This window comes from Pelophylax lessonae (genome assembly GCF_965119305.1).
Source record: "Pelophylax lessonae genome assembly, chromosome: 3".
Taxonomy (NCBI): domain Eukaryota; kingdom Metazoa; phylum Chordata; class Amphibia; order Anura; family Ranidae; genus Pelophylax; species Pelophylax lessonae.
Window position 1 is genome coordinate 80,094,039 of NC_138770.1, and position 14,897 is coordinate 80,108,935.

The window sequence follows — 14,897 nt, forward strand, 5'->3', positions numbered from 1 at the left end:
GTATGAACTATGTTGTGTGTTGAATACTCAAAGGCTGCTGCACTCTCTATTCTTTGTTCAATGATCCTAGCCATCATTTAACTCAGGAGATTGGACACATCTATTAATGGAATGGGATTATTGTGGGGGGACTGGGCTGAAGATTCAGCATGTATTGCAGTCAGGGCTGCTTTTTGTAATCTAGGATCCCATCAGTTGAGGCCCTCAAAAGCTATTATCCCTTAATGTAAAATAGATCTTATGTTCAATAATGATATATGATGGAACACATTACCTTAAAATGTGTTGGAGAGAGATCAAACACTTTTCTATTGTTCGGAGGGCAACTATTTGCACCATGATACCACCAACAACCCATTGGAAATACCAGCTAGAGAGACTGGTTATAAATAAGAAGATTTATGATGTAGACCGGTAAAGAAGATCTTGATTCCAAGCTCTATTATATAGGGAACATCTAAAAATATGCCTAAGAAGTAGCCTAAACATATTAGCTATTGTCTTGAGGTTGTCTGGAAAAACTGCAGTAAACTTCCTCTGCGTAGGCTCTCCCATTCCTCTAGCTTCATAGCTGTATATGTACAGTGTCAGACAATCTAAGACACTGCTGTCTCTTACTGCTAGTCGCATTAGATTTGGTCATGGTTTTCTTTGCTGGAGAGAAAGCTGCACATGACGATTTGTAGAGTAAAGATCCCCCTGCTGCTCTCACAATATCAGACCTTTGTGGGACTATCCATGAACAGACCAAAGTTGGCAGGATTATGAACCTGCGCAGGGAGACCCTAACGAATTTTGAGTCTATTGCCTTAAGCACACAGGCAGAACTAGACAAAGCTTAGCCTAACCTTTGCTACATGGTAAAGGTTAAATGGTTTTGAGAATTAAGGTATCGGGGAGCTTTGTGGCAATTAACTGTGGAGAATTGAAAAAAACAACACATAATAGCAAATGATAAAAGCAGAACGTAGTCGGCAGGATTTGAACCTGCGCGGGGAGACCCCAATGGATTTCTAGTCCATCGCCTTAACCACTCGGCCACGACTACCTTCACCTTGATGGTGGGTGTGCTATTTGCAGGCTTGAGAAGTAGTAGAAAAAAACACCATTAAAGTAAAACTCAGTACAAAGTGAAGATCTAAGCACACATCTCTTGGTGAAGGTAAGTCCTCCATAAGGTTTGAATAACTAAAGAACAGACCGAAAAATACCTACAAAAAGGCATTCAATTAGATATTCAGCTTTTAAAAATATTACTTTTCAGGATATGTGAAAAACATTGTACCATACGTTCTAAACTTTTGGCTTATGGCATGAAAAGCCTCTGGTCTGGAAACCTGAGAAAATGCCTATAGATGCAAGACCATGCCATTAGAAGTTCAGCTACCTGGAGACCGCTAATATCCCTTCATCCTTGCTCTATATACTCCAAAAGAGCTCCAACCTTCACGCCCCTGTGTGCTCTGTGTACGTTTTAAGTTCAACGATGCTTTGTGGCTTATCCGAGACACTTGTTTAGATAAAAGCAGACATTTCAATATTGTAGGCATTCCTAACCTGAAGCAAGAGTATAGATGTTGTCCATGATAATTACACAAGCCACTAGTCGTACAGGAACCATAACTGCTGAAAGTCATATTATCATAAAGCAATCCAGGTACAGACCGTAGTTGGCAGGAGTTGAACCTGCGCAGGGAAACCCCAATGGATTTCAAATCCATCGCCTTAACCACTCGGCCACAACTACATACGTTCTTGAAGGGCCTACCTTTACTAGATTGAAGAGGCTAACTTTGGAGTGCTATTCTTTGCTTTTTTTGTTCAGGCCTACCATCCCAATGCCCCAATCGCCCCACTGTTCTGGACCCACAAACCATCTTTTAACAAAATTCTGGCACCCTCTCTATGGACCCTATTCCTCTGCTGGGTGCCTGCCTTAGCACACAGATCTATGCCTGCACTGTCAGGGCAGAGTGATCTCCTGACCAACAGTGAAGGCATATTTCCAGTAGGGAAGAAGGCCATAAAGCTTCTCTTCTTCAGAAGACTATGAGTCCAAGACTTGCAATGCAAGTATCTCCCTGCATCGGCTTTATTCACACTGTTGATCTTCTGCTGATCCTTGAATATATTGCCCCACCGGTAATCAGATCATCAGTCTACAGGGGGCAGCAAGGACATAATTAGGAATAGCCTCTTTAGGGGCCCTTTCACACAGGTGGCTTCCATTCTCATCACCAGGGGATCTGTGAGGTGATTGGAGCAGAGCAGGGCAGATGACAGGTCCGTGTCTGCTCAGTTTTAGCAGAGCAGACAAAGACAGACCCTGCTCTGCTCTATGGGTGGCAGGGGGTAAATGGACTCCGCTGTCTCTTTTCACTTGACTGCCACCGATCCACCTAAAGGGAAAAGGATGCAGTCCTCCTCCATTTTTTAAGCAGGGCTGACCAGACTCGGAGGAGGTATTCAGGTTTAAACGGACACAAGTCCATGTACACTTGCTAGTGCATAGGAATGCATGGACCTTCCCATCAGGTGCACCTAAAATATGACAAATGGACCTGATCTAATCGCCCATGTGAAAGGGCCCTTAGCATGCAAATTTCTATGGTGGGGATTACTCACCACTATACTAATGAGAAAAGTGTGTGGGACTTTCTCCTATTCCATCAACAACGCGATCACCTACAGGTTTTTCTCTTTTTCCAGGCTATGGCGCATCTTCTATAATCCTGACCATACCATTGTATGAACTATGTTGTGTGTTGAATACTCAAAGGCTGCTGCACTCTCTATTCTTTGTTCAATGATCCTAGCCATCATTTAACTCAGGAGATTGGACACATCTATTAATGGAATGGGATTATTGTGGGGGGACTGGGCTGGAGATTCAGCATGTATTGCAGTCAGGTCTGCTTTTTGTAATCTAGGATCCCATCAGTTGAGGCCCTCAAAAGCTATTATCCCTTAATGTAAAATAGATCTTATGTTCAATAATGATATATGATGGAACACATTACCTTAAAATGTGTTGGAGAGAGATCAAACACTTTTCTATTGTTCGGAGGGCAACTATTTGCACCATGATACCACCAACAACCCATTGGAAATACCAGCTAGAGAGACTGGTTATAAATAAGAAGATTTATGATGTAGACCGGTAAAGAAGATCTTGATTCCAAGCTCTATTATATAGGGAACATCTAAAAATATGCCTAAGAAGTAGCCTAAACATATTAGCTATTGTCTTGAGGTTGTCTGGAAAAACTGCAGTAAACTTCCTCTGCGTAGGCTCTCCCATTCCTCTAGCTTCATAGCTGTATATGTACAGTGTCAGACAATCTAAGACACTGCTGTCTCTTACTGCTAGTCGCATTAGATTTGGTCATGGTTTTCTTTGCTGGAGAGAAAGCTGCACATGACGATTTGTAGAGTAAAGATCCCCCTGCTGCTCTCACAATATCAGACCTTTGTGGGACTATCCATGAACAGACCAAAGTTGGCAGGATTATGAACCTGCGCAGGGAGACCCTAACGAATTTTGAGTCTATTGCCTTAAGCACACAGGCAGAACTAGACAAAGCTTAGCCCCACCTTTGCTACATGGTAAAGGTTAAATGGTTTTGAGAATTAAGGTATCGGGGAGCTTTGTGGCAATTAACTGTGGAGAATTGAAAAAAACAACACATAATAGCAAATGATAAAAGCAGAACGTAGTCGGCAAGGTTTTGAACCTGCGCGGGGAGACCCCAATGGATTTCTAGTCCATCGCCTTAACCACTCGGCCACGACTACCTTCACCTTGATGGTAGGTGTGCTATTTGCAGGCTTGAGAAGTAGTAGAAAAAAACACCATTAAAGTAAAACTCAGTACAAAGTGAAGATCTAAGCACACATCTCTTGGTGAAGGTAAGTCCTCCATAAGGTTTGAATAACTAAAGAACAGACCGAAAAATACCTACAAAAAGGCATTCAATTAGATATTCAGCTTTTAAAAATATTACTTTTCAGGATATGTGAAAAACATTGTACCATACGTTCTAAACTTTTGGCTTATGGCATGAAAAGCCTCTGGTCTGGAAACCTGAGAAAATGCCTATAGATGCAAGACCATGCCATTAGAAGTTCAGCTACCTGGAGACCGCTAATATCCCTTCATCCTTGCTCTATATACTCCAAAAGAGCTCCAACCTTCACGCCCCTGTGTGCTCTGTGTACGTTTTAAGTTCAAAGATGCTTTGTGGCTTATCCGAGACACTTGTTTAGATAAAAGCAGACATTTCAATATTGTAGGCATTCCTAACCTGAAGCAAGAGTATAGATGTTGTCCATGATAATTACACAAGCCACTAGTCCTAAAGGAACCATAACTGCTGAAAGTCATATTATCATAAAGCAATCCAGGTACAGACCGTAGTTGGCAGGATTTGAACCTGCGCAGGGAAACCCCAATGGATTTCGAATCCATCGCCTTAACCACTCGGCCACAACTACATACGGTCTTGAAAGGCCTACCTTTACTAGATTGAAGAGGCTAACTTTGGAGTGCTATTCTTTGCTTTTTTTGTTCAGGCCTACCATCCCAATGCCCCAATCGCCCCACTGTTCTGGACCCACAAACCATCTTTTAACAAAATTCTGGCACCCTCTCTATGGACCCTATTCCTCTGCTGGGTGCCTGCCTTAGCACACAGATCTATGCCTGCACTGTCAGGGCAGAGTGATCTCCTGACCAACAGTGAAGGCATATTTCCAGTAGGGAAGAAGGCCATAAAGCTTCTCTTCTTCAGAAGACTATGAGTCCAAGACTTGCAATGCAAGTATCTCCCTGCATCGGCTTTATTCACACTGTTGATCTTCTGCTGATCCTTGAATATATTGCCCCACCGGTAATCAGATCATCAGTCTACAGGGGGCAGCAAGGACATAATTAGGAATAGCCTCTTTAGGGGCCCTTTCACACAGGTGGCTTCCATTCTCATCACCAGGGGATCTGTGAGGTGATTGGAGCAGAGCAGGGCAGATGACAGGTCCGTGTCTGCTCAGTTTTAGCAGAGCAGACAAAGACAGACCCTGCTCTGCTCTATGGGTGGCAGGGGGTAAATGGACTCCGCTGTCTCTTTTCACTTGACTGCCACCGATCCACCTAAAGGGAAAAGGATGCAGTCCTCCTCCATTTTTTAAGCAGGGCTGACCAGACTTGGAGGAGGTATTCAGGTTTAAACGGACACAAGTCCATGTACACTTGCTAGTGCATAGGAATGCATGGACCTTCCCATCAGGTGCACCTAAAATATGACAAATGGACCTGATCTAATCGCCCATGTGAAAGGGCCCTTAGCATGCAAATTTCTATGGTGGGGATTACTCACCACTATACTAATGAGAAAAGTGTGTGGGACTTTCTCCTATTCCATCAACATAGCGATCACCTACAGGTTTTTCTCTTTTTCCAGGCTATGGCGCATCTTCTATAATCCTGACCATACCATTGTATGAACTATGTTGTGTGTTGAATACTCAAAGGCTGCTGCACTCTCTATTCTTTGTTCAATGATCCTAGCCATCATTTAACTCAGGAGATTGGACACATCTATTAATGGAATGGGATTATTGTGGGGGGACTGGGCTGGAGATTCAGCATGTATTGCAGTCAGGGCTGCTTTTTGTAATCTAGGATCCCATCAGTTGAGGCCCTCAAAAGCTATTATCCCTTAATGTAAAATAGATCTTATGTTCAATAATGATATATGATGGAACACATTACCTTAAAATGTGTTGGAGAGAGATCAAACACTTTTCTATTGTTCGGAGGGCAACTATTTGCACCATGATACCACCAACAACCCATTGGAAATACCAGCTAGAGAGACTGGTTATAAATAAGAAGATTTATGATGTAGACCGGTAAAGAAGATCTTGATTCCAAGCTCTATTATATAGGGAACATCTAAAAATATGCCTAAGAAGTAGCCTAAACATATTAGCTATTGTCTTGAGGTTGTCTGGAAAAACTGCAGTAAACTTCCTCTGCGTAGGCTCTCCCATTCCTCTAGCTTCATAGCTTTATATGTACAGTGTCAGACAATCTAAGACACTGCTGTCTCTTACTGCTAGTCGCATTAGATTTGGTCATGGTTTTCTTTGCTGGAGAGAAAGCTGCACATGACGATTTGTAGAGTAAAGATCCCCCTGCTGCTCTCACAATATCAGACCTTTGTGGGACTATCCATGAACAGACCAAAGTTGGCAGGATTATGAACCTGCGCAGGGAGACCCTAACGAATTTTGAGTCTATTGCCTTAAGCACACAGGCAGAACTAGACAAAGCTTAGCCCCACCTTTGCTACATGGTAAAGGTTAAATGGTTTTGAGAATTAAGGTATCGGGGAGCTTTGTGGCAATTAACTGTGGAGAATTGAAAAAAACAACACATAATAGCAAATGATAAAAGCAGAACGTAGTCGGCAGGATTTGAACCTGCGCGGGGAGACCCCAATGGATTTCTAGTCCATCGCCTTAACCACTCGGCCACGACTACCTTCACCTTAATGGTAGGTGTGCTATTTGCAGGCTTGAGAAGTAGTAGAAAAAAACACCATTAAAGTAAAACTCAGTACAAAGTGAAGATCAAAGCACACATCTCTTGGTGAAGGTAAGTCCTCCATAAGGTTTGAATAACTAAAGAACAGACCGAAAAATACCTACAAAAAGGCATTCAATTAGATATTCAGCTTTTAAAAATATTACTTTTCAGGATATGTGAAAAACATTGTACCATACGTTCTAAACTTTTGGCTTATGGCATGAAAAGCCTCTGGTCTGGAAACCTGAGAAAATGCCTATAGATGCAAGACCATGCCATTAGAAGTTCAGCTACCTGGAGACCGCTAATATCCCTTCATCCTTGCTCTATATACTCCAAAAGAGCTCCAACCTTCACGCCCCTGTGTGCTCTGTGTACGTTTTAAGTTCAAAGATGCTTTGTGGCTTATCCGAGACACTTGTTTAGATAAAAGCAGACATTTCAATATTTTAGGCATTCCTAACCTGAAGCAAGAGTATAGATGTTGTCCATGATAATTACACAAGCCACTAGTCGTAAAGGAACCATAACTGCTGAAAGTCATATTATCATAAAGCAATCCAGGTACAGACCGTAGTTGGCAGGATTTGAACCTGCGCAGGGAAACCCCAATGGATTTCGAATCCATCGCCTTAACCACTCGGCCACAACTACATACGGTCTTGAAGGGCCTACCTTTACTAGATTGAAGAGGCTAACTTTGGAGTGCTATTCTTTGCTTTTTTTGTTCAGGCCTACCATCCCAATGCCCCTATCGCCCCACTGTTCTGGACCCACAAACCATCTTTTAACAAAATTCTGGCACCCTCTCTATGGACCCTATTCCTCTGCTGGGTGCCTGCCTTAGCACACAGATCTATGCCTGCACTGTCAGGGCAGAGTGATCTCCTGACCAACAGTGAAGGCATATTTCCAGTAGGGAAGAAGGCCATAAAGTTTCTCTTCTTCAGAAGACTATGAGTCCAAGACTTCCAATGCAAGTATCTCCCTGCATCGGCTTTATTCACACTGTTGATCTTCTGCTGATCCTTGAATATATTGCCCCACCGGTAATCAGATCATCAGTCTACAGGGGGCAGCAAGGACATAATTAGGAATAGCCTCTTTAGGGGCCCTTTCACACAGGTGGCTTCCATTCTCATCACCAGGGGATCTGTGAGGTGATTGGAGCAGAGCAGGGCAGATGACAGGTCCGTGTCTGCTCAGTTTTAGCAGAGCAGACAAAGACAGACCCTGCTCTGCTCTATGGGTGGCAGGGGGTAAATGGACTCCGCTGTCTCTTTTCACTTGACTGCCACCGATCCACCTAAAGGGAAAAGGATGCAGTCCTCCTCCATTTTTTAAGCAGGGCTGACCAGACTCGGAGGAGGTATTCAGGTTTAAACGGACACAAGTCCATGTACACTTGCTAGTGCATAGGAATGCATGGACCTTCCCATCAGGTGCACCTAAAATATGACAAATGGACCTGATCTAATCGCCCATGTGAAAGGGCCCTTAGCATGCAAATTTCTATGGTGGGGATTACTCACCACTATACTAATGAGAAAAGTGTGTGGGACTTTCTCCTATTCCATCAACATAGCGATCACCTACAGGTTTTTCTCTTTTTCCAGGCTATGGCGCATCTTCTATAATCCTGACCATACCATTGTATGAACTATGTTGTGTGTTGAATACTCAAAGGCTGCTGCACTCTCTATTCTTTGTTCAATGATCCTAGCCATCATTTAACTCAGGAGATTGGACACATCTATTAATGGAATGGGATTATTGTGGGGGGACTGGGCTGGAGATTCAGCATGTATTGCAGTCAGGGCTGCTTTTTGTAATCTAGGATCCCATCAGTTGAGGCCCTCAAAAGCTATTATCCCTTAATGTAAAATAGATCTTATGTTCAATAATGATATATGATGGAACACATTACCTTAAAATGTGTTGGAGAGAGATCAAACACTTTTCTATTGTTCGGAGGGCAACTATTTGCACCATGATACCACCAACAACCCATTGGAAATACCAGCTAGAGAGACTGGTTATAAATAAGAAGATTTATGATGTAGACCGGTAAAGAAGATCTTGATTCCAAGCTCTATTATATAGGGAACATCTAAAAATATGCCTAAGAAGTAGCCTAAACATATTAGCTATTGTCTTGAGGTTGTCTGGAAAAACTGCAGTAAACTTCCTCTGCCTAGGCTCTCCCATTCCTCTAGCTTCATAGCTGTATATGTACAGTGTCAGACAATCTAAGACACTGCTGTCTCTTACTGCTAGTCGCATTAGATTTGGTCATGGTTTTCTTTGCTGGAGAGAAAGCTGCACATGACGATTTGTAGAGTAAAGATCCCCCTGCTGCTCTCACAATATCAGACCTTTGTGGGACTATCCATGAACAGACCAAAGTTGGCAGGATTATGAACCTGCGCAGGGAGACCCTAACGAATTTTGAGTCTATTGCCTTAAGCACACAGGCAGAACTAGACAAAGCTTAGCCCCACCTTTGCTACATGGTAAAGGTTAAATGGTTTTGAGAATTAAGGTATCGGGGAGCTTTGTGGCAATTAACTGTGGAGAATTGAAAAAAACAACACATAATAGCAAATGATAAAAGCAGAACGTAGTCGGCAGGATTTGAACCTGCGCGGGGAGACCCCAATGGATTTCTAGTCCATCGCCTTAACCACTCGGCCACGACTACCTTCACCTTGATAGTGGGTGTGCTATTTGCAGGCTTGAGAAGTAGTAGAAAAAAACACCATTAAAGTAAAACTCAGTACAAAGTGAAGATCTAAGCACACATCTCTTGGTGAAGGTAAGTCCTCCATAAGGTTTGAATAACTAAAGAACAGACCGAAAAATACCTACAAAAAGGCATTCAATTAGATATTCAGCTTTTAAAAATATTACTTTTCAGGATATGTGAAAAACATTGTACCATACGTTCTAAACTTTTGGCTTATGGCATGAAAAGCCTCTGGTCTGGAAACCTGAGAAAATGCCTATAGATGCAAGACCATGCCATTAGAAGTTCAGCTACCTGGAGACCGCTAATATCCCTTCATCCTTGCTCTATATACTCCAAAAGAGCTCCAACCTTCACGCCCCTGTGTGCTCTGTGTACGTTTTAAGTTCAAAGATGCTTTGTGGCTTATCCGAGACACTTGTTTAGATAAAAGCAGACATTTCAATATTGTAGGCATTCCTAACCTGAAGCAAGAGTATAGATGTTGTCCATGATAATTACACAAGCCACTAGTCCTAAAGGAACCATAACTGCTGAAAGTCATATTATCATAAAGCAATCCAGGTACAGACCGTAGTTGGCAGGATTTGAACCTGCGCAGGGAAACCCCAATGGATTTCGAATCCATCGCCTTAACCACTCGGCCACAACTACATACGGTCTTGAAAGGCCTACCTTTACTAGATTGAAGAGGCTAACTTTGGAGTGCTATTCTTTGCTTTTTTTGTTCAGGCCTACCATCCCAATGCCCCAATCGCCCCACTGTTCTGGACCCACAAACCATCTTTTAACAAAATTCTGGCACCCTCTCTATGGACCCTATTCCTCTGCTGGGTGCCTGCCTTAGCACACAGATCTATGCCTGCACTGTCAGGGCAGAGTGATCTCCTGACCAACAGTGAAGGCATATTTCCAGTAGGGAAGAAGGCCATAAAGCTTCTCTTCTTCAGAAGACTATGAGTCCAAGACTTGCAATGCAAGTATCTCCCTGCATCGGCTTTATTCACACTGTTGATCTTCTGCTGATCCTTGAATATATTGCCCCACCGGTAATCAGATCATCAGTCTACAGGGGGCAGCAAGGACATAATTAGGAATAGCCTCTTTAGGGGCCCTTTCACACAGGTGGCTTCCATTCTCATCACCAGGGGATCTGTGAGGTGATTGGAGCAGAGCAGGGCAGATGACAGGTCCGTGTCTGCTCAGTTTTAGCAGAGCAGACAAAGACAGACCCTGCTCTGCTCTATGGGTGGCAGGGGGTAAATGGACTCCGCTGTCTCTTTTCACTTGACTGCCACCGATCCACCTAAAGGGAAAAGGATGCAGTCCTCCTCCATTTTTTAAGCAGGGCTGACCAGACTCGGAGGAGGTATTCAGGTTTAAACGGACACAAGTCCATGTACACTTGCTAGTGCATAGGAATGCATGGACCTTCCCATCAGGTGCACCTAAAATATGACAAATGGACCTGATCTAATCGCCCATGTGAAAGGGCCCTTAGCATGCAAATTTCTATGGTGGGGATTACTCACCACTATACTAATGAGAAAAGTGTGTGGGACTTTCTCCTATTCCATCAACATAGCGATCACCTACAGGTTTTTCTCTTTTTCCAGGCTATGGTGCATCTTCTATATTCCTGACCATACCATTGTATGAACTATGTTGTGTGTTGAATACTCAAAGGCTGCTGCACTCTCTATTCTTTGTTCAATGATCCTAGCCATCATTTAACTCAGGAGATTGGACACATCTATTAATGGAATGGGATTATTGTGGGGGGACTGGGCTGGAGATTCAGCATGTATTGCAGTCAGGGCTGCTTTTTGTAATCTAGGATCCCATCAGTTGAGGCCCTCAAAAGCTATTATCCCTTAATGTAAAATAGATCTTATGTTCAATAATGATATATGATGGAACACATTACCTTAAAATGTGTTGGAGAGAGATCAAACACTTTTCTATTGTTCGGAGGGCAACTATTTGCACCATGATACCACCAACAACCCATTGGAAATACCAGCTAGAGAGACTGGTTATAAATAAGAAGATTTATGATGTAGACCGGTAAAGAAGATCTTGATTCCAAGCTCTATTATATAGGGAACATCTAAAAATATGCCTAAGAAGTAGCCTAAACATATTAGCTATTGTCTTGAGGTTGTCTGGAAAAACTGCAGTAAACTTCCTCTGCGTAGGCTCTCCCATTCCTCTAGCTTCATAGCTGTATATGTACAGTGTCAGACAATCTAAGACACTGCTGTCTCTTACTGCTAGTCGCATTAGATTTGGTCATGGTTTTCTTTGCTGGAGAGAAAGCTGCACATGACGATTTGTAGAGTAAAGATCCCCCTGCTGCTCTCACAATATCAGACCTTTGTGGGACTATCCATGAACAGACCAAAGTTGGCAGGATTATGAACCTGCGCAGGGAGACCCTAACGAATTTTGAGTCTATTGCCTTAAGCACACAGGCAGAACTAGACAAAGCTTAGCCCCACCTTTGCTACATGGTAAAGGTTAAATGGTTTTGAGAATTAAGGTATCGGGGAGCTTTGTGGCAATTAACTGTGGAGAATTGAAAAAAACAACACATAATAGCAAATGATAAAAGCAGAACGTAGTCGGCAGGATTTGAACCTGCGCGGGGAGACCCCAATGGATTTCTAGTCCATCGCCTTAACCACTCGGCCACGACTACCTTCACCTTGATGGTAGGTGTGCTATTTGCAGGCTTGAGAAGTAGTAGAAAAAAACACCATTAAAGTAAAACTCAGTACAAAGTGAAGATCAAAGCACACATCTCTTGGTGAAGGTAAGTCCTCCATAAGGTTTGAATAACTAAAGAACAGACCGAAAAATACCTACAAAAAGGCATTCAATTAGATATTCAGCTTTTAAAAATATTACTTTTCAGGATATGTGAAAAACATTGTACCATACGTTCTAAACTTTTGGCTTATGGCATGAAAAGCCTCTGGTCTGGAAACCTGAGAAAATGCCTATAGATGCAAGACCATGCCATTAGAAGTTCAGCTACCTGGAGACCGCTAATATCCCTTCATCCTTGCTCTATATACTCCAAAAGAGCTCCAACCTTCACGCCCCTGTGTGCTCTGTGTACGTTTTAAGTTCAAAGATGCTTTGTGGCTTATCCGAGACATTTGTTTAGATAAAAGCAGACATTTCAATATTGTAGGCATTCCTAACCTGAAGCAAGAGTATAGATGTTGTCCATGATAATTACACAAGCCACTAGTCGTAAAGGAACCATAACTGCTGAAAGTCATATTATCATAAAGCAATCCAGGTACAGACCGTAGTTGGCAGGATTTGAACCTGCGCAGGGAAACCCCAATGGATTTCGAATCCATCGCCTTAACCACTCGGCCACAACTACATACGGTCTTGAAGGGCCTACCTTTACTAGATTGAAGAGGCTAACTTTGGAGTGCTATTCTTTGCTTTTTTTGTTCAGGCCTACCATCCCAATGCCCCTATCGCCCCACTGTTCTGGACCCACAAACCATCTTTTAACAAAATTCTGGCACCCTCTCTATGGACCCTATTCCTCTGCTGGGTGCCTGCCTTAGCACACAGATCTATGCCTGCACTGTCAGGGCAGAGTGATCTCCTGACCAACAGTGAAGGCATATTTCCAGTAGGGAAGAAGGCCATAAAGCTTCTCTTCTTCAGAAGACTATGAGTCCAAGACTTGCAATGCAAGTATCTCCCTGCATCGGCTTTATTCACACTGTTGATCTTCTGCTGATCCTTGAATATATTGCCCCACCGGTAATCAGATCATCAGTCTACAGGGGGCAGCAAGGACATAATTAGGAATAGCCTCTTTAGGGGCCCTTTCACACAGGTGGCTTCCATTCTCATCACCAGGGGATCTGTGAGGTGATTGGAGCAGAGCAGGGCAGATGACAGGTCCGTGTCTGCTCAGTTTTAGCAGAGCAGACAAAGACAGACCCTGCTCTGCTCTATGGGTGGCAGGGGGTAAATGGACTCCGCTGTCTCTTTTCACTTGACTGCCACCGATCCACCTAAAGGGAAAAGGATGCAGTCCTCCTCCATTTTTTAAGCAGGGCTGACCAGACTCGGAGGAGGTATTCAGGTTTAAACGGACACAAGTCCATGTACACTTGCTAGTGCATAGGAATGCATGGACCTTCCCATCAGGTGCACCTAAAATATGACAAATGGACCTGATCTAATCGCCCATGTGAAAGGGCCCTTAGCATGCAAATTTCTATGGTGGGGATTACTCACCACTATACTAATGAGAAAAGTGTGTGGGACTTTCTCCTATTCCATCAACATAGCGATCACCTACAGGTTTTTCTCTTTTTCCAGGCTATGGCGCATCTTCTATAATCCTGACCATACCATTGTATGAACTATGTTGTGTGTTGAATACTCAAAGGCTGCTGCACTCTCTATTCTTTGTTCAATGATCCTAGCCATCATTTAACTCAGGAGATTGGACACATCTATTAATGGAATGGGATTATTGTGGGGGGACTGGGCTGGAGATTCAGCATGTATTGCAGTCAGGGCTGCTTTTTGTAATCTAGGATCCCATCAGTTGAGGCCCTCAAAAGCTATTATCCCTTAATGTAAAATAGATCTTATGTTCAATAATGATATATGATGGAACACATTACCTTAAAATGTGTTGGAGAGAGATTAAACACTTTTCTATTGTTCGGAGGGCAACTATTTGCACCATGATACCACCAACAACCCATTGGAAATACCAGCTAGAGAGACTGGTTATAAATAAGAAGATTTATGATGTAGACCGGTAAGGAAGATCTTGATTCCAAGCTCTATTATATAGGGAACATCTAAAAATATGCCTAAGAAGTAGCCTAAACATATTAGCTATTGTCTTGAGGTTGTCTGGAAAAACTGCAGTAAACTTCCTCTGCGTAGGCTCTCCCATTCCTCTAGCTTCATAGCTGTATATGTACAGTGTCAGACAATCTAAGACACTGCTGTCTCTTACTGCTAGTCGCATTAGATTTGGTCATGGTTTTCTTTGCTGGAGAGAAAGCTGCACATGACGATTTGTAGAGTAAAGATCCCCCTGCTGCTCTCACAATATCAGACTTTTGTGGGACTATCCATGAACAGACCAAAGTTGGCAGGATTATGAACCTGCGCAGGGAGACCCTAACGAATTTTGAGTCTATTGCCTTAAGCACACAGGCAGAACTAGACAAAGCTTAGCCCCACCTTTGCTACATGGTAAAGGTTAAATGGTTTTGAGAATTAAGGTATCGGGGAGCTTTGTGGCAATTAACTGTGGAAAATTGAAAAAAACAACACATAATAGCAAATGATAAAAGCAGAACGTAGTCGGCAGGATTTGAACCTGCGCGGGGAGACCCCAATGGATTTCTAGTCCATCGCCTTAACCACTCGGCCACGACTACCTTCACCTTGATGGTAGGTGTGCTATTTGCAGGCTTGAGAAGTAGTAGAAAAAAACACCATTAAAGTAAAACTCAGTACAAAGTGAAGATCAAAGCACACATCTCTTGGTGAAGGTAA